This window comes from Trichoplusia ni, chromosome 15 (genome assembly GCF_003590095.1).
Source record: "Trichoplusia ni isolate ovarian cell line Hi5 chromosome 15, tn1, whole genome shotgun sequence".
Classification (NCBI taxonomy): Eukaryota; Metazoa; Arthropoda; class Insecta; order Lepidoptera; family Noctuidae; genus Trichoplusia; species Trichoplusia ni.
Genome location: NC_039492.1, coordinates 2,980,714 through 2,997,536, shown reverse-complemented (window position 1 = coordinate 2,997,536; position 16,823 = coordinate 2,980,714). Strand labels below are relative to the sequence as shown.

General features: G+C 35.3%; 1 protein-coding gene across 1 annotated transcript in view; it reads left to right on the top strand.

The window, feature by feature from the left end:
- Nucleotides 1-16,823, top strand: part of LOC113500961 — a 97,051-nt gene that overhangs the window by 16,960 nt on the left and 63,268 nt on the right. Inside the window, exon 2 of the mRNA XM_026881916.1 lies at nt 5,868-5,906. The gene's annotated coding sequence lies outside the window, so the exon portion shown is untranslated. The remainder of the gene's footprint in view (nt 1-5,867; nt 5,907-16,823) is intronic.

Sequence of the window (16,823 nt, the reverse complement as noted above, 5' to 3'; positions counted from 1 at the left end):
TGATAACTTAGTTGTCCAAAATTGGCAAAATACAGGATCAAACTACTTAAATATCCATAAGAAATGAGTCATGATTGAAAGTAGATCCAAATATAATCGATCTGGTCTAAACAGTTTAAAACTAATCGGATCATTTATAATAGGTGGTGTGTAGATTCCTGGCAACCATTATGTTTTGGGCACGCACGCTGCGCCCACGCAGCCGTCCTCGCAGATCAGCCGATACTGTTGCTATCTGACTTACACGGCTTTATCTAATGATCTATCTGAGTTCTCGTTATGAGGCTTCACTTATCAAAATAGCTAAACCCTTATGGATCCTTTTTTCATATTGATTTTATGTGTTTTAAATATATTTTCTTGGCTTTTGTTGGTATGTGTGTGACTGTTACTGGAATTTTCAGAAATCCTTGAAAGGTATGTACATTGACTGATTCTAATACAGAAAATGTGCCTGATTATATTAACGACTTTAGTTGCAAATTTTTCAAAAGTAAATAAGTAAGACAACACACATTACAAATTACAATATTATATTTCGCATAGGTCTCACATTTTAGGAAACCCCTAAATAAAGTCATTAAGATAAATAAGCAGTAACTCAGAGTAAAGTCTTCTGATCAAGTGCCCACCCACATGATCTCATGTCAGCTTTATAAGCAATAAACACTGATACTGTAATCGCTAGCCAAGAGTTCCCAAAGTTAGGGTGGGGAAATAACGGGCCTTCAAGAATGAAGCATAAACTGTTCCTATACAAGGAATACTGGGCTTTGTTGGTTAATAACTCTTTAAGATTTTATCTAAGGCTACCTAACTTACGAAAAGTATAAAAGTCAATACTCAATACGTTTATTGCATTCCACAATGTGAACTTAGGTGGTAGGTACACAAGATACATTAGTTTTGGAGCATTGTGGGCCCTGTAGGGCATAACAAAAATAAGAATTTGGAGGAGGGCTATTAATAACATTTTCAGTTTTACAAATTAATAATAATATAGGTAAAGTATTTCTACAATTCTTATCTACATTTACATAACATAATTAGGTATGTATATTTCTTTATACGTTAAATATTCTAGACATGAGGGACCTAAGATAAGGTGGTCCAGATCTGAATGGCTGTTATATTCGTAAATAATTGATGATTTTTTGAGATGGTGCCTTAGATATAGAGGTACAAATAACATTGAGTTTAACCCTTAACTTAAAAATTTCAAGTCGATTATCATATTTCTTGGATCAAATTTGGGTACAAAAAGTATCAGAGTCGCAAACGTTACATCCATCTAGTCTTTGCGAGCCTCTGTTCCAGGCTATTACAAGCCGACATTACGAGATCATTCGATGCTTGTCATCGTTAAACATTTGTATTAGAAACTCCATGCGTCTGTGTATTGCAAATAGAGAGTTATTGCTATAGTAAATGGACGATTTAGTTCTCTTCTCATGTCGTTATGGCTTTCTTAGTCGACTTGTTAATGTGGGAATCACAAATATAAATTAACGGTAAATGTTCCTATGTTGTATGATTGAAGACATCTTTGTGTAAGTTCGTGGTTTGTCAGGCCTGCTTGAAGTATGTGGTCGTTTATAAAGGAGTTTGTAAGGCGGTGCAAATTTTCCCTTATAAAACGTTGTCAAATAGCGAATAACCTATTCCGTGTTAATTAAGATAGTACAATATACGTGATCTATAACTAATTGGACATACGAAACTGCAATCTGGTACATACTATTATTACTAACTGCGATCAATACTGCGAGCTCTATTACTAAACACACCGATTACTGCTATTAACGCGGCCATTAAACACGAGTACCTTGATCCACGTTCACACCGCACCCACCGTGTTTAATCAAACCTCCAATAATTGTAATTTCTACAATAAATTACAACTTTCACAAAATAAAAGCTAATTGCTTTCCGATGTATCCTAAACAGTTGCGTAAGGGATATGAGTTATTGATCTTACTTGGCCCCACTCACATCTGGTCACTGTATTAGTGTTCGAGGTGCAATTCGTTTGGCGATTGGAAAATTATTTGAATATTTCGGCGTAATAGAGTTCGGAGAAAATTTTAATTCGAGTCCAAGCTTAATAAATATCCGCAGGCATGTACAAATACTACTAAAATATTGTATACTCTATGATATGCGATTGTTCCAATGTCCTACATAATAAACAAAAAATCTCGGCTGTGAAAAATTACAAATTAAAGATTTTATAACTAAGACTTTAATTCGATTATAATTTTAGAGATTAGTTACAATTGGCAGTTCGTTTAATAATAATTCGATTTGAAAATATTTAGATGATTTGCTACGGAGGTTACCTGCTAACGAATACGAGAGACAATAAACAGTTTGACTTTTTAAAATAACGTGAAATTGCTACACTGACAATCATTTCGACTGTCAAATTTTGACAAATTAGCATTGGATTTTTGAATTCTGCTTGCGTAACAGTCGCGCCTTGTCGCGTAGTGAATGGGCGGTCTTAGCGCTAGTGAAAGCACGTCGCTGACCGGTACGTCTTGATGCTTGACATGTATTTTTTATTCTCATATGTTTGAACTTTGAGGTTACGCTAACAGAGTATAGACATGACAGTTGACATTGTTTACGTAACACATTGTTCTGTTAGAAAGGGCTTTCTTATAATATGCGGAAGAGTAGACCATCAATACTGATTTAAAACAATATTTATGTTTATGTAACATTCAAGAATGTATAGAAAATCTTATCTACATTTTTCTCGTGTACCTGTGGCTGTATTACCGCTAATGCTTAATAATTGTATCACAAGTATTCACAAGCTGTAGTTGGCATGGTCATCTAAATTATTGTTATAATCTGGAGCGATAATCTTAAGGTATCAAACCAGTACTTGCTGATTACCACGTCGCCGCTTGGACAAAGATAGTGCCGGTTAAGGGCTGGCAAACGACGAAGAATAAAAATTATTTAGTCAAATGAAAAACATTTACTTACGTGGTCTATTCTCACTCCATGTTTAGTTGCCTAACTTACTCATACAGAACTATTTAAACTGGGTAATTGCCTTATTGTACTGAATAAATAATGAGACACAACTCACACAACAGACTTCAGTAGTCTTTTACTTTGGTATTCTTTTTTTTTCAAGCATTGTTGCATGTAACTATTTTTCAGTCACAAAATTTAACACAAATTGCTTGCTCTCAATACGTCATAAATTCTTGTCATAACCGGGAAAAATGCAGACATGTCGGAAACTTCTAAAGAAATTAAAGTTCTGTCAACCCTAGCGGTGCCTACCGAACCCATTTGACGAGTGTGTCACTAATGCGCGGGCGGCTCGCACAAAGCCGCGTCCGACGTCCATATTACGTATTTACGTCCCACAAAAAGCTGGTAGCGCCACGATGTCACGCCGCATTAATGGGGTTAGGAATGCCGTCCCATTTCCGACAGGGTGTACCTGTATCTGTGTGCGAGACGTTTTTGTTTCTACGATTTAATGGCTCATGGCTTACCATCTTCTTTTCCAGTAGTATTATTGCAGCTGTCGAAAGAGATGCCGATCTATGCTGCGTAAAGTGCTGTCACACTTCCACAGCTGTGGTTGTAGACCCTCAGGTGTGATGTTTGACGGACTCGCGCGCTTTATGCGTATAGGCAAATTGTCGTCGTTTTGATCACATCGTTAAGATACCCGTGTTAAGGGTAATATCATCTCGGTTTAGGATTACAAGTAAATTCTTGTTCGGATTTAAGCCTTATGTCGTCTCGTTAGGGTTAAATTTAAGGAGTTTGAGTGTTTTATTTGGGAAATCAAGTTGGAAAAGGAATGCAGTGGAAAATACAGAATCTGTTTTATAGCATGTCCAGCAATCAAACTTTTTGTTGACCGACTGAAAGGTTGGATACAATTTTAAGGACAAGTTTAAGTCTATTTTATCGTCCAAAAATAAAATATTTAAGAAATAAAATTCAAAATTCATTTATTAAATTTTGGCTACTGAGTAACACTTCGATTATCAAATTACGTTAGACAGTACCAAAATTCAGCCACCTTCCTTTTTCTAATGACTTATCATGACTAGTGACTTAAAATACATAGAAGAGCCCACATTAAACCACTTTAAACTCAGCATGCAGTTATCTTGCAACGTAAAGTGTGGAGTACCGTAAGTTCATCGTATCAGCAATTCAAAGCAGCATCACACTAGAACAATTACTAGAAACATTGTAATTTGTGTAAAGAATTCGAAAGAACAGTTTTTAACGGACACGCATCATTCGTTACGTTACCGTCGTTTCAACGGTTCCAAAATGGAAAACGGTATCACATATTTTTTATATGAAGAAGAAATATAGGCTGGTAATGTAGAAAACTAGCTGTTTCTAGCGGACCCATCCATTACAAACCGAAAATGATTCCATAGGGACATAAAATCTAGATAAACAAGTATCCTATGTGTTAATCCAGATTGTAAACTATCTGTGTATCAAGTTTCGTCTAAATCCTCTCTGTGGTTTTTGCGTGAAAGAATAATAAAATCCTACATGTACACGGTACATGGATAATATTATTACAGTGACTAAGTAACTGTCAAGGAAAACCATGTTCGCATCAGGTTACTATGTTCATACTACAAAATTAGTATTTAACTAAATTGGATACTAGAAATATACCTAACTAGCTGTTGCACCCAACCTCGTTAGGAATTTTTGAATAATTTTCTCCGTTTTTGCCACATTTTCCATTCCATCTTCGGTACTATTAGTTGCAGCGTGATGTTACATAGCCCTTATATACCTTCCTCGAAGAATGGTCTATTGAACATAAAAAATAATTTTTCAATTTGAACCAGTAGTTCCTGAGATTAGCGCATTCAAACAAACTCTTCAGCTTTATATATTAGCATAGAAGTACATATAGATTTACGTATTCCTTACACGTAAATTAGGTACATTTTAAGAGAAAATCAGGAAAAACAATTACAAATATTGTTAAATGCTAGAAAGTAAATAGGGAAGTAATTATGAAAAGATCATAATAGGTGCTAATGTAAAAGTTGAAAGACGTTTTATGAAGGTAGTATGAAACGGTAATATCTATGGTTAATAAATATTAGTAATCATATTTATTACCGATAGATTTTATGTAACTAGTTTTGTTACATTCACTTTAAGGTTGGTTCGAATTCCGATTATACAATATACTCAACAACAAGAAGAAAGAAAGAGGAAAGAATATACTCATATGTTTTCTATAAACTTCTCTTAAACCTTTTCTTAAGGCTTTGATAAAGGTCGTCAACACTTATTGTAATGAATAATGTAAATGCCACACTATTGAAAAAATCGAGAGTTTTTAGAAATAGAAATTTTTTTTCAATTTCCTCTTCCCAGAGCCATGAAAGACCAAGCTTTGAAGAGGAAAGGCAAATTCTACTGCAATCTCGACCTAAGTCTGCAGTTAAGATCACTTTTTTGTAAGGGGTTTGATACATTCGGCTTGGTCGTAAAAACGGGTAGGAGTAATTTGGACGAGTATCGTTCAACAGTCTTGTCGAAACTAACCCATGTACCTAATTGTGAGGATCGAAGATTTTACACATGACGGCATCATCTTCTACCTTATTAAAATAATGCAAAGAAAATTGTGAAGCTTCAAAGCAGCCACAAGACTGCCCTTTATAAGATAAAAGGTTTATAGTTATGTGCACTTACGAGCGTGTTATTATCACTGCATCAGTCCTCAGCTCACTTGATGGTACCTGTTTGTTCTAAAATAACTTTTTTATTGTTGTTAATGTTTTTGTTCTGATGTTCTGGTGACAAGAATGTTTATAATGTGACCTTTTTCTTTCCAGATACTGTTTGGAGTTGCTTCTACTGTTCAACTGTGAATGGTGAGTCTTTATTGCTGTGCATTTGGATTCAGTTTAGCTTAAGAGTTACGACTTTATTTGAGTAGAGACGTTACCGAAAGACTTGTCTGAAAAATATGACTTACAACGATATGTTTCTTTTTGGCGTTTGGCAAAGATATTGTAGGTGCATCAGTCATTATGCACAAACCTTGCTTCTCTCAACAGCCATAACCATTAGAAACACCTAATGTTCAGCATCTATAGTCTAGAAACGAACTAATCTCCCCGACTCACCAAGTCATCAGTAATAAATCGATCTCGAAGTCAACTCTTCTTCAAACTGTGAAAATGAAGACATATATCATAAAAACGTCAAAATAAGCGCAACTTTCCTGCACTCATTAAGACATTTCACCCGGATTCTATCACCAACCGTATCTGTGCCAATAGTTATAGACGCCGCACACGATCACACTTGCGTATGAGTTGAGATGCGATTTTTTTGTCTTGTCGACACACTGACTCGAATGACTGCTGGTGGCTTGCATGCATTAGCTTGATTATCCCTTAAGAAGTAATCACTGTCTATTGATACCTTGGTCGATGCCAGGTAATCTCTTATGTCATTCTCACACATAATATACCGCTCACTAGATGTTCTAATGTTACGAATAGCGTTACTCACCTACCTTATTTAATGTTTTACCTTTGCATGCAGCTCTCAAAACCAACTGATCGCAATGATAATATCTCAGAATCACAAATCTAATTAACACGTTCGGTTCTCATCATTTTTTACCTTCCTTTAAATTTTATCCCTAACTATGTTGACAAGTTACAACGTAGACTATCTGGGACATGATCAGGATTATAATATAATCACTAATTTATTCTCACACGTATTGAAATTCGCTTGCAATACATTCTTCCGGTATTGAAATGTATAGTAAGTAGTAATATGTATAGTAATGTATGCTATATAAAACATCACTTTATGCCGTGGACAGTGGCTTCTTCCGTAGTACATAGTACAAGTTTGTTACACAACGCGGATCGAATACTAAAGACGTAGCAATATTTTTTGCTAGCTCACACATTTCAATGTCGATAAAATTATGTATTTTGATATTTCTTTTATTCCATCGAAATACATTGAGTGAATATCGCACATTATTACCGGTCTTGTTTTCTAAATTCTGAGAAATGTTTAATTTTTGTATCGAAATTTGATTAGCTTCTGCGGGTTTTCATTTGTGCCGTGCTTCCACACAATACTCAGTACAATTATTGACTTACTCAATTTTAACTATTATTGCAACATATTCATATCATTTGACTTAACATCGTAAAAACTTATGATTATGCAGCCAACACGCCTGCGCAGTTTCAACTGGACAAATTAGGAAATGCCAAGTTATTTACATTTAAATGATTGCGAATCCGCGCTGCCGCATGCCGTGTCCGCGGTACGAATTCTTCTTTTTACTATTTTTGCTTAGTAATGTCTCCGATAGATGGCGCAGTGGCCAATTGAGCGTGGCGATCGGTAATGGCGGGAAGCGCGCTGCGCAGGCGCAAAGCTTCCGCCGCTGGCGACACAGATGCCGTTTTAATGGTCAGAGAACTCAGTGACCATTACTAATATGCTTGAATGTACTTAAGGGAATGGGTCGACAACCGCACCGATTTTGTTGGCGTTTCTTAGAAAATCTTCCGAGTTTTAATTGCGGATTACAGACTGGACTTGGGCATTTCCTGAGAATTTGAGTTTGGTGGCTATCGCGAAATGTCTATTTAACGTGATGGGAAACGAAGTGTGAAGAGTATAATCAAATTAACTCTGATTTTTGATAAAGTATATGAGTAACATTATCCATTAGCTAAGGCCGAAAGCATTACGGCAACTGCAATACGGTGAAATAAACATAAGATTAGCGAACCTCATTTTCCTATCAAATAGAAGAAGCCTATATTTAAATGCAATATCCTCTAATGTAAGGCTTTTTCATTTAAATATATGATTACAACATAAAAGTGTTTAACGACAAACACTTGCCTAAGTGATGTCATTTACTTCGCTGCTCTTATTGACCTCATTTTTTTACCGACTCGTGGTTTTAGAAACGTGACCATCTTCAACTGTCTGCTTCACACGGTAAATGTGTAGATTAACGTGCTTCTAAATATTTGGGACAAAATCTTGAGGTCTGGATCTAACAAAGACTGCAAACATAATTTGAATTGAACTCATTACGAATGCAAAAAATATATATAACACACTATGGTGGTATGATAAATAGGAATGATGGATTATAATAATAGATTCCAGTAGAAAAAAACAAGGTTTTCATCTCCGATGCGGCACCACAAGACCGTGACACAATTTACACAAACATAATCGTTTAAAAAAAAACATAACAGTTGAATTGACGACCTCTTCCTTTTTTGAAGTCAACAAAAACTACTATGTAATGGATACGAAAAGGCAAAAACACTGTCTATGCTGATCATAAACACGCTCTGTTTTTTTCTAGATCTGGTCGAATTACTGAGCGTTCTGCTTCAATGGTTTTACACGTCTTCCGTTATTTATCTGAACAAGATCGATAACACATTCCGGTTTAACAGCCGGTAGTCGGATTGGCGACGATGCGTGTGCGCACGACGTCATACGATCTCATCTCGTGCATTCCGCTGCGCAGGAGTTCCCACGAAAGTGCTGAACTATTGAAGCTATGTGGAATTGCATGGTGGCAGATGATTGAAATTTTGATGGTGAAAATCAGTTATATGATGGGTGTTGCGAAGATGGTAGATAAAAAGACCCATCATACTAAATACACCTTTCATAATTCACTCATAATATAACAACACAAGATGTCAGAAAAAGCATACATTTTTCCTACTCCAGAATTGCGTTCATCTAAATATGATAGTTTACGTAATTATCAGATCAACTAAAAACAACTTTATTTATTTCATTATCTTTCTTTATTATTGAGAGGTACTACTGAAAGTGTTGAATAATGCGCACATTATAGAAAACATTCCTTTGAGAACCGCTCAGCTGATGAAATTCTCCATTGAACGGAATGATCACAAGTCACCAAGACTATTGAAACGGTCCAGTGATCAACACAATACAAGCTTCGCATACACATTACACAGTAATATAAATACACTCTTTATATGTGTGTTTCTTTTCTTAGTTATTGCAAGTTTGCGATAGACTGTTAAAAAAAAATTGTGTTCGTAATGGATTTTAAATGTCCCAAACGCATACACAATATTCAATTATTTTTTGACATATTTTTTTTTAAATTGAATTGGGAGACTAAGCCAGCATAGTATATGTGTACTAATTTGTGTATTTTGTTTACATTAAGTGCTCCGCAATCTCTTCGATTTGCCATTACCTACACAATATTGGCATACTTCAGCAAGCACTCTTTGAAAAGTAAATACGAACCGTTGATCGTGTGTATGTGTGCGTTTGTCCGCACGTCACTTATCAAGTGTGTGTGTGTATCGAGGCGCGACGCCGCAGCTTCTGCGTCGCGCTCCATTTCCCGCGCCTGCGCATTGCACAAGCCGGACAATGGTGATCCATAGCCTGTGCTGGACCTCTGCTCACCTACCTGTGTATTGTTTGAACCACCACAATAGATATGGATTATGACCTGCCTGAACTTGTTCAAATAGCGGTTACTATTTCTTTGATTTTAGTCAAGTTTACTTAGAGTCTGTGCAACGGTTTACGAGAAATGTGTGTATTTAAGGGGTGTATGAATATACCGCACATAATTCTGTAAGTTATGAATCACTAACAACTGACGATTTTATACATAATACCAACATTAACAACTCATCGTTATAACGTTTAGATTGTTATTTATTTATCAACAGTTACTGTGTAGGTGTTACTCAACACACGATTCACGGGCAAGCACGCGCAATTCAATTTATTTGAGTCATAAACGATATTTGTAACATCCGGGGTTAAGGCTTCGACGCCGATACAATTTCCCAGCTGGAAACTGCAATCAACAAGTATAACGGTTTGTGGATCTCTTATTCTCCATATACCTACCAATTAATTTCTGTTTGTTTTCCTATAGCTGAAAATTAACTATACGGATTTGTCTAATGTGAAATTTGAAATATATGTAGTAAACCAGGACATAAAAGTTAAGGAAAGAAGACAGTAGACTGAGTAGACAGAAGGTGTTTCGTGAAGATAGCTGGATGTTCGTTAGTATTTGACGCAAGAACAAGATAGATTGAGATCTAACTTGGCACATAGACAATTGGTACTGAGATTACCTTAATTATAATATTTACTATCAACTAACTCATGGGAACGTTACTATTATGAGATAAATGATAGCATTTAAGTAATATTCCGTAGCCTCAAAGTCTCACGAAACAGCTAACGGCCGGCGTCGAACTGGCTGGGCGAGCCGAGCGGCCGGCCCTGCATCACACGACCACGTGCCCATTGAGAAAGTCACATGTTTCACTTTCAATCATATGAACTGGACACTTTATATGCTGGGGATACACGTGTGAATTTAAACGTATAAAAATAAAGAATTAATTGAATCCTGCAAAAGTCCTTGCTGATTGAAAAAAAACTTTTTTTAAAATAAAACAACCAGTTGAAACAACAGTCTGGATATTTTTTGCAGTTAAAGAATATCCACTTATATGGAACATTGTTGTTGATATTATATTTTTGCTTTAAAAAGTGAAGTCTTCAAAAGGTTCTGTCTATACCTGCACGGTATCCGAGGCCATTCTAATTGAATTGCGTCACGAATTAATGCCGTTTAGGGATTTAATGCGTCCCAGATGTCAGAAGCAATCGATACCAAAGATAGAAGCAATTATTTTCAGTTGAGAAACATGTGCCACGAGTATGATTACTGACTGATCGACAGGTTCCATAACTGAATAGATAGGATTAGACTGATAATCTACCTTTTTACGATGTTCGCGAATTCATGCTTTGACCATTTCTCATAAGGGCAAGGGTTGGTAGAGTGAAATAGAATATTTTTAACTATACTTACCAAAAAGCGAAAGAACTAGTCAAGTTTATGGACTTGGAGAATATCTCGATAACATTCGCTTTCGTAAGCTATGTAAAACAAATGAAAGTTTCGTTCCCATCTCGGCTGGTCTGAAGCTTACAAAATGATTGAACACGATGAAGCCGGCGATCGGATCACAGATATCTTTCTCACAGCACCGCCGATGCATATTGCAACAACTCAGCTGCATTTTCTACGTCCGAGAGTTTCTCCTCCAGCTCACAAACAACACATTAGAAATAAATTATAATTACGAGACCCATCATTGCCATTTTCATTAATTTCAAAGAAGCTCTCTCTGCGTCCGTCGAGATATTATCTCTTAGTCACATTAAAGCGAATAGTAATTATTTATTGGAAACGAGAGAAATCTATTTAATTCCAAGTGTGTAACTTTAGTACCTTTGCCTTATAAGCACCTGTTGTAATATTTTTATTAACTTAGAAAGTTATCTAAGTTCGAAAGTGGTTTGGTGTTTATCAAATGGGAGTATGTGGTGCAAGTTTATTTGCTTCTTTTAAAGTTACTGGTAGGTGAGTTTGGACTTTATGGCGTGGGATTAGAGAATGTGGAGTTTTTTTATGTGTCTGCCTATAACTTTGTGATTATTGTGACAGTTGTTGCCGGCCGAGCGGTGTCTGGTCAATGCCGCCGTTGTTTTTGTTTGGCTCTCTGTAATATCACAGATTGCTCCATTTGATGTGTTTTCATAATACAGTGCGCCTATTGTTGTTTTATCTCATCGTAAACACATCACGGTTCGTAGTGACTTAAAAAGTGAAACTTAATTCACTTTCGGTTTAAACGGGTTTTTGCTATGACCAATGTAGATTACATGTGAAAAAAAACAATTAAGTTGGGTTCTAGTAATTAGTGGTCTGTACAAAAAAAAACTGCATCAAGAATTTATTACGGATTGCTGGTCATATTACCTCGACAATTTATTTCGAACATTTAATAATTTTAGTGAACTTAGTATGTAAAACAAGCTCCAAATGCAAATGCTAATTAAAGGTGCGATTAATCGTCTATCTCAATTACTTCAACAGACAAATATTAATCACTCAAAGCCGTGATTATCATTTTATAACCTTCACGTTTCAATACATTAAATCTAAATGCAAAATCACAAAGATCATTTACCTGTATAGCATTAAAACAACTTCTAATTCATTTATATGAAGCTCTACGAAACCGCCCTATACCAATGATTCTACAAGAACATAAAATCGGGAGAGACAATTACCCTATGTGTACAATCCAGGTTATAAACTACCTGTGTATCAAATTTATCCGTATATTTATCAAATCTGTTGCTTGAAAGAGTAACGAAAGTCCACCCATACAAACTTTAGTAGGATTTTTAAACTAAATTATATACTTTGGTTTTCTCTAACAGTATTAATAAGTCTCACTTATAATCAAATGCTCGTCTTTATAACATACCGCGGTGCAACCTCGGTTTATGTGTTATAAATATTTATAAGGCCTGACCTAGTGAGCAATGCTAACCACTGCGCTTTTATTCATATCAAATATTTATGAACATACGGCTAATGTGATGGCTAAATATTAAGAACAAACTTATAAAGATTTTAATTTATGGTAAGTAAAGGAATAGAGGCTTTTGATCGTTGCACATGTGGGAACTATGTTTCAGATCTATTTGGGTTTTGTTGAATACATTGAATTGTGTAATACACGAGATAATCTATAAGTTCTTTTTTTAATCAAATATTGTCATCTTGGAAAAAATATATCTATACTTACTCTATACTAATATATAAAGCTGAAGAGTTTGTTTGTTTGAAGGCGCTAATCTCAGGAACTACTGGTTCGAATTGAAAAATTCTTCTTCTTCTTCTTTTTTTGTTGAATATACCATTTATCAAGGAAGGCTATAGGCTATATAACATCACGCTACGACTAATAGGAGCGAAGATACAGTGGAAAATGTGGTAAAAACGAGGAAAATTTTAACCACGTGGACGAAGTCGCGGGCAACAGCTAGTTTTTAATAAAAATAAACTATGCGCGTGCTCACATGAAGACAATCATGTTCTAATACAATTAAAATTTTGACGTAAATCGGATGCTAAACCTCAAATAAATTTAACTGATTTAAGAAAATCGTTTGATAATACGATAAGTTATAACCACTCAATGTGCTTTCTCTGTATTATCCATATTACTTGTTAATATCGACTCTGTGTGGTTTTTCACAACAGCGTTCGTTTAAAGCGTGTAATACACTATAAAACTAGTCTGTAAGTCTATTAGTTTATGAAAGTATCCAGTTTCTCCAGAGTGGCTAGAAATTGTCCAGTCATTCCCATTAAGATGCTCGGGCTTACCACCACATCTTGAAGATTTGCTGGTTTAGGTGTGCAAGAGGGACGTCGCTACACCCATGTAGCGCGTTGTCGCTTTTCCACATTAGCAATAGTACCAACCGTTTAGATATGAGATTTGTAGAATATGTATCGCTAATCGAATACACAGAATCACGTGATACGTCTTAAAACATGCTATTAAAATTGTCACTTTTTACGGGGTCTGTATGAGATGTTGGAGGCCCTCAGGTCTCCATCCCCTACTATAGCTCTCAATAGTGCAGCCATAAGAACTAGTATTACATACAGTTGATAAAAGGTGTGGCATTTTATGTGTAGGTGGCCAGTTTTCTTAATTTACTTTGGCAATATTTTTCCCATATATTGCTGTGGTGCTGGAGTTTGGCTTTCTCTCGTTTAGTGCCTCCTTGATCACAAGTTTTCATATCCACCTCTCTTGCTAACCATTAAAACATCCTTATTACTAAAGATTATGGTCTCGTACCTTAGTTCATGTGGTCAGGTTCTCTTATATGGGCTTAAAAGCTTTAAGTGCTAAGTACTTTGATTACATAGTCCTTGCCCTGTAAGATGTGAAATTTATGGATGTTAAATCATCCTTAATTATAATTAGCTTGACCAACATGAGCTTGTGATAAATAATTTTAGAATTTACGTCACTTATGTGCGTTTATTATAATTGGATTAGACTTTGTACCAAATGAAGGCAGATTTTATTATGATGGTGGTAGATGGCAATAATAGCTAACCCGGTTATCTAAAAGAAAACATGTAATTTGTGGTCACTCGTCTATTACTGTGTGGTCATTTGAGATCGGCCACAACATCACCACAATGCGTTTCAGTTCAGTAATGTGAAGTTGACTTTATAAATGGTTCTGTTATGAAAGCATCTTTGTCTAGAGATTTACTCTCTGCGGTTACTACTAACTTAGAAAACAAAGCAGTTTTAGAAAACAGGAGATGTTTAAACCAATTATTTCATGCAATAAGGGGAATAAAACAATCGAGATGAACGATAGTTCCTGCTTGATAAAGTCTTTTCGAGCTTTGAGACACTGCCATGGTTGGCTGCAGTTGTTTAGTTGCGAAAATATCCATTTTATGTATTTACAGTACTAGTACAGGTATCTGGAATATATATTAATATCCTATTCTAGCAAACTATTATAACTAGTTAGAATTATTTTACCTGGCTTTACATAAAGACGGCAAAACATTGACGAAGTTCGATAAACGGGAGCATTTTGGTTAACTCCATAGATCGTAAAGCAATTAACATAGCAATCAATGTATTTCAATGCAGGTTCTGCTTAAGGAAAGGCTTTTACTCAACAATAGGACATTTACGAAGTGTTAGTATTATATAACCTGTGGTAAGGAAACACTAAACACTCGAGGAAGCTGCGAAAACAATATGAAATTAGTTTTACGGAAACATTTCCTGTATTAACCAGGAACACAATTAGCCACTTAGAAACCACAACAATTCAATTATTGTCTGCAAAGGATAAGCTTGAAAATTATTGCTAACTATTCGAAAATATTGATATATTGTGTGAGGAAATGGCTAAAGGAAATATCGCTACCGTTGTACGTATTTATGTTACTTCTTCTACTAATACTAAGTACATCTATCATGTTTTCGGGATCTAAGTAGCACTTAATTTTTAAACATGTTATGGGATAATTGTATAGAAGGTCCGAAAGTGGAATGGTTATTGGATTTACGTCTAAGTTTTCAGCATTTTACATGCAGTGAGTTTGTGTTATTACGTGTTACGTTATTGTGTTATTACAAAGACTTGCGGTGTGTATAAAGGGTCGCATCTAATATCTAAAGCATACATACCAACTATACTGACTAATTTATTTCGGTTTTATTTTATGTTAATTTATAGCTTGCTGCAAGAACAATACTTAATTGACATCGCCTTGAACAAATTCTGCAGTAGAGTAAAATGTAGCTCAGGATATACTGGTATTTCATTGGACACCGGTCCAACAAGAACAATGTTAATATAGAGAGAAATCGCTTCAAACATGTTATTTGTCTTTCTACGTGTTTACTTAAAATTGTAACGAGAAAGTTAAATAGCATTATGCTAATACGAACGAGAGTACTGATCGTGCTTTCCCTGCAAATATTGGTACATATTGGAGGGAAAATGTTAACAACCTTCGTTTCAATCTGTACCCAAGGCGAGCAAACATTGTCCAGCTTTACAAATTGTACAAGTCTTGGACTTACTTATAAGTGATATACTCATATTTTCCGAGTTTTAAGAGAAATATAGGTGGATAGAACAGTTTCTTAGATTAGATTAGAATATTCTTTATTGTACACCATGGAATTACAGCAGTGATTCTTAATACATACAATGTTAGGTCTTATCGCTAAAAGCGATATCTTCCAGACAACCTTTGGATGGACAGGAAAATTATCAGTATGTACAGAGGTAGGTGGTGCACTATTGTTAAAAACATGTAAAGGTATATATAAACATACATAACATAGAAATAAGAAATAAAATGAATACATACAATAATCAGATAATCAGTTCTTAACTGTTTAAAGTAGGAACTGTATATAGTTTTGTATGTGTTATAAATATCCATGGCGTTTAAACTCTTGTGTCGCGGTAGTCTTTCCTTGGCAATAAGGAACAGAGATGCACTATGAATAATTACAGTCGGTATACTCTTTTTTATTTTTTTCCAAATAATATAATTATGTTATAACATTTTAAACACACTCATTTATTGGGATCGTCCGCCTTGTTTCGGAACAAACCTCAGTCCTTAATCATGAGCGGCAGCGTGATTGTTTATATGATTTGAGTCTGTATTTATCAGTGTTTTAAGTATGAGAATTACTACCTGTATAGTTTAAGGCACTGTTTACTTTAACATAGGTACGTAATTACAAGTCGTGGTCTCAATGTCCACAATAAAACGCACTTAATTATGATTCTGAATCTACAAAGATCATTATTAAGGAATGTTTAATTATGGTAATGAATCGATAGTTAATCACTTAAAAGGCAATTTAAAACCAAATTGATTCATAATCACTTCTGGCAATAATTGCGTGCATATACAACAGTGATCGGGCAATTTGTCACGACGATAAATACTATATTGAGTATATTGTCTGAGCTAGGTGTAAATAACATAGTATTATAGCGCAATTGATCTCATGCTCGATGTACTCGATGACTTTTATTTCCAACTACGCGCTTCCAATGTACGAAGTTTCGGTTAGTGTATGGCGGTAGTCGTTTGAAGAATTTGGCTTTGAATTTGAGTTTTCTTTTGTTTTGTAACGTTAATTAAGCCACGACGGCGCACGACTAAAAACATCCCGTGCTTGCCTTTAAAGGAACTAAGTACAATGTTTAGAGAAACAAAGCCGAATAATTAAAACAAGTATGTATCTCTTAAACAAACCTGCCGGCTATTGGCTACTGTCATAACATAGAATTTACATAACAATTAGCGGGCAGTG